Below are 4758 nucleotides of genomic sequence, written 5' to 3'. Positions count from 1 at the left end.
ATATCCTATTTTGCTGGGGGTGCTGCCACTTTAAATAGATGCAGGCGGTTCCATAGCAGGAAGTATTGATCAGTGATAGCAGTACATCTTCTTCCCAGTTGACTTGGTGAGCTCCACTTCATCCCGGGGTCATGTATCTATTATTTTTTGTGTATTCTGTTTGAGGTATAGCCGGGACCTTGTTGCCGGCATCATCATTGTACTCTTATTTATCTATAGAGGCTCTGTAGATATAGTGTGGGTTGTGTATTGGTGCTAAGAAAGATAAACTATGTTATGTTGTGGTTGTATTACTTATCCCATTTGGGACTTTAAAAATGATGAAAACTATTGGTAATGAATTTGTATTGTAGACATGATCACGTTTTTGTTTAACTAATGAAAATATGTATTATCTTCATTCGTGGATGAGTTTGGGTAGAAGAAAATCTAACAGGCTTGCTCGATCAGGTTCACTCGGTTGAGCGCTGGTCGCGCTCCTCGATTTTGGGACGTGACATCTACTTTGGTAAATAGTACATTTCTCTCCCCCGTTATACTATCAGGCCATTTATAGGCCTACCGTTAGGAAAGTGGGTAAAATTGACCTTATTTTTAATCCCTGTCCAACCAAGCAATTAAAACGCCATATGGAAAGCCACATTGGAAAGATCTGATCCAAGCCCTTTTAATATAACCCGTTCATCAGATGCCTTCTTCTTCCCAATACCACCACAAGCGTAAATTCTAGGGTTCAATTGAAGAGTGAAAATTTCTGCTCATCTATTCTCCTTTCTCGTCGAATGTGAAATGTCTCAAGGAAGCTCTTCATCTCAGATTAAGTGTCATTGTGATATGAAAGCCAGCCACTTAACTTCCACAACTATTTCTAATCCTAGAAGGAAGTTTTATAAATGTCCTAAGCCTGAGGTTAGTTGTTTTTGTTGTAAAGTTTTTTTTTTCTCATTTGCATATGTTTTAGGCTTTTCAATTGTATAATTTATAAGTTTTTTAGTCTAAATGTAATTTAATGTTATTGACAAGTTTATTCATGCCAATTTTTCTTGTGGGAAGATGAAGTTTTTCCAGATTCACCTATGTATGCAATTAGAGAATTGGGGTCGTCAGTGGATGTTGTTAAGTTGGACATGGAGAAATTGAAGCAAGAAGTAGCTTCCATGGAGGCTAAAAACCATTCTCAAATGGTTAAAGTTTTAACATTGGAAGAGAAAGTATCAAAGATGTGAATTAGTCTACTGATTTCATCGGCACTGTTTTTGGGATTCATTGCTGCTTTATTGAAGAAATGAATGGCTTAGGAGATGTGTTCATTGTAATGTTAGCTCTAGTTGGGTGTTAACTTGTAGGTGTCTAACTTGCGGGTATCTAATGTTAGGTTGCTTTTTTGCTTTGTATTGTTAAAATTTCCAACTAACAGTAACGTATATATCTTATGTTTTACTGGTTGTTTAAGTATACAGCTTTGTCACAATGTTAGTTCGTTGATATAGTTGTGATTTCCAAATATAACTTGTAGAGTATAATTCAACATTATTCATGAATGGACAATGAATTAGATAGCTGGACAATGAAATAGATAGCTGGACAGTGAATTTCATAGCTGGAAAATATGAATTGACATTAATTTTAGCAACATATCACAGCAATTACATAACTTCATTTATCAACAACATAATTCAACACCATTCAGTTAAAAGGACCCAAAAGGGATACCATTTTATAACCCCAAAAACTAATACCATCCAAGTAATAAAATGACATCAACATTAAATAGTTAAAAGGACCTAACACTTAAGTTAAAAGTACTGTCACGTGCAGTAATTACATCATATAAGATACTAAAAAGTATCACATGTTCAGAACTTGACTAGTTTTGTGAATTACCATTTCCCTTTCTTTACTTCAACTTGGATAGTCGTTGTCTCTCTAGTTCGTTTCCTGTTATGGCAGTTTTTTCTCTCCATGTAAGATTTTTGGGTGAGTAAAGAAGTTGTGTTGGCAAACTCACACCATGTTATACCTGATACTTAAGTTAGGACATTTAAGTCATTAGCCTAATAAATAAAAGAAAAAAAATTACATGGGACAAGGCCCACCCTATTAACACATGACGAGAATTAGGGATTGGGAAAGCCAACTCCAAACTTAAAGAAACTAAAAAAGGTGCTGCTGGAACAACTACTTGGACCTCAACATCATTGACAAGCAAGTGAGGAAAAGATAAGTTGTTGGTAATAAAATTTACAATTAAAGGAAGGAGGATTGGACCTATATAACAGCTTCAAGTGAAAACTATTCTTCGGCAAACAAAAAAGGTTAATTTTTCCCTTTCGCTGATTCTTCTTTAGTTCTGTTGGATTCCTTTAAATCCCGATTTCTGTGTTTATGGGATTCTATTGGGTATTGAAAATTTAATACAAAACAGATGTTGTAGACAATAATATTTAAGTTTCAACTTATATACATGATTAAGAAAATTGAATAGTACAGGGAATAAACTATATAATTGCCTTTTTATTTGAAAGATTTTGGACTAATTTAAATTACTCATAGCATGAGTAAATATAATTCGACGAATTGATGATAAAATATAAAACTCGGAGGATTGGGTATTCTAAATTAGTGATGAATTTAGCCAAAATAAGGCAATTAACACGAGATCGATGTTGATGTGGTTATAGATTGATCGAAGAAAGTCGTACGGATCGCTCGATGTGTCGAGTTGGTATTTCATAGTACTGTGAGTAGTAATCTTATCGCAATTTATATTTTTATAACTTGCATGAGTTACACATAATTTTTAATATGAATATGTTACCGATTATTTTGAGTTGCATGTGGGACAAGTCTTTTACTCAATATTATACCAAAATAGTTATTTGAGATGATTATTGTTATTTTAAATATTCCTGTTGTCACTAGATCTGTTTTACCATTACTTGAATTTACTGTTATCGAAATGAATTACATGATTTGATAAGAACCGAAATGCCCTATATTGTTTTAAAATGGGAGTAGACATTGAAGGATCCCATAGCTAACGGCGGGTTCGTTAGACTTGGTGCACCTTGTAATTATCGATTACCGTTACAGCCCTCGCTAGTGGAAAACTAGAACTAGCATACTGTTACTGATTCCCTCGAGTAGCAACTACCTTTATATTTGACTTCTTGCGAAGAACTTCACAGTTATATCGATTACATTATCCGTTCATTGAAACCTACCAAATATGAATATTGATATTATACGGTGGGTACCGAGCTTATTACTGAATTGTCAATTGTATTATACTACAAGAAAAATATGATGGGACTGAAAATTGTTTATTGTTTATTAAAAGGGCATTTTTATGATATTTTCTATTTAATATACTAACATATTTTCTGACTTGTACACAATAAAAACGGTTGTGGTTAAGTGTTATTACTCACTGAGCTAGCGACTCACTCTCCGCTATTTTTTTTTACCAAGACAGCAGTTGACGCAGACGAGGATTTCGTTAATTAGAGCGCACATGTTAATAGTTCTTGGTGAGCCTCAAACTTGTTCGCATGGACGAAGATTTTATTTATTGTTATGGTCTTTTATTTGAACTCTTAGAGTCACTCCATAGTCATTATTTTAATATCATGAGTATTCTTTTGTTATTATAGACTTATGATGAGTATTGCACTTTTTTATCGAATATGGAGATAAATTGTTATTTCTGATTATTAGTGGGTTGATTAGTAATGGAGGAGATTTGTTTTGGTTAATTGATAAGTTGTTGATTGTTTGGTTTGATTTTAGGATGGTTGGTTATTGATTTTGAGATAGGAAAAGCTTTTGTTGGATAGTCCAAAAATAGGAGAAACTCTGTCCGTTTATTTGAAATATACCGATAAGGCTTTCTTGGGAGAACTTGTTCCTGAGCGTCGGTCATGATCCTAAATTGGGTCGTGATACACCACTGGCATCAGGAACAAAGTTAATAGTCCTTATTCTAGTTGTTGTACCTAGTTTCTCCCCCCTTTGGAGTCTAGTCTTTGCCTCTAACACACGCCTTGGCAATATAGGTGGGTCTGGATTGTATGTTTCTGGATAGTCAAAATCTGCTGATGCATTACTGATGAATTTCTTCCTAGACAAAGATGGTGTTGGCATAAACATGTAATGAGGTCCAGAATTGTTGTTGGCTTGACTGGCTTGTGATGGTGTTAGTTGCAGCTCCTCTTCTAAGGACAGCCCTGCGGTAGCTGGAGATCTGGCCATGGTGTCCTCAACATCCTCATCAACTAGTGTTCTTGGCCTTTTTTTATTTTCTTACCAACTTGTGGCTGCTTTCCCTTGCATTGCTGTCAAAGTAATAAAGTAACAAAATTCGTACTGTATGTTAATTTAGTGAAGTAATATAGTAATGGTATCAAGTTACCTTTTGACATCCCCTAGCATTATGTCCAGGCTTTCCACATGTAGAACAAGTCATCACCCTGCCTTTTCTGGATTGATACCACTCCCCTTGCCTATTTATTATCTCATTATTTTCTCTAGTCCTCTTCACTTTAGGCCTACCAACCATATTCACTAGCAGGGGAGGATCCATTGCATGAGCTAGCTCTATCTTTTATAACTTCTCTCCTCTAATTGGTTCTAACTTATGTGCATAAGTGGAGAGATAAGCCTCCTTGGTGAACCACCAATGAATCTCACACAAAGGGTTCATTTTTTTTTGTACAGTAATGCTCTAATGGCATGAGGACATGGGATTCCAGTGAGGTC

General features: G+C 35.1%; 1 long non-coding RNA gene across 1 annotated transcript; it reads left to right on the top strand.

Annotated features, from left to right (window-relative positions):
* Positions 1-649: 649 nt before the first annotated feature.
* On the top strand, positions 650-1471 carry LOC104100702 (uncharacterized). The gene is made up of 2 exons (XR_687310.4): positions 650-909; positions 1054-1471. It is a non-coding gene; the product is annotated as an uncharacterized lncRNA (long non-coding RNA).
* Positions 1472-4758: the final 3287 nt, after the last annotated feature.

This window comes from Nicotiana tomentosiformis, chromosome 10 (assembly GCF_000390325.3).
Source record: "Nicotiana tomentosiformis chromosome 10, ASM39032v3, whole genome shotgun sequence".
NCBI lineage: Eukaryota > Viridiplantae > Streptophyta > Magnoliopsida > Solanales > Solanaceae > Nicotiana > Nicotiana tomentosiformis.
The sequence above is the reverse complement of the archived record's forward strand: the minus strand, read 5'-3'. Positions and strand labels throughout refer to the sequence as shown.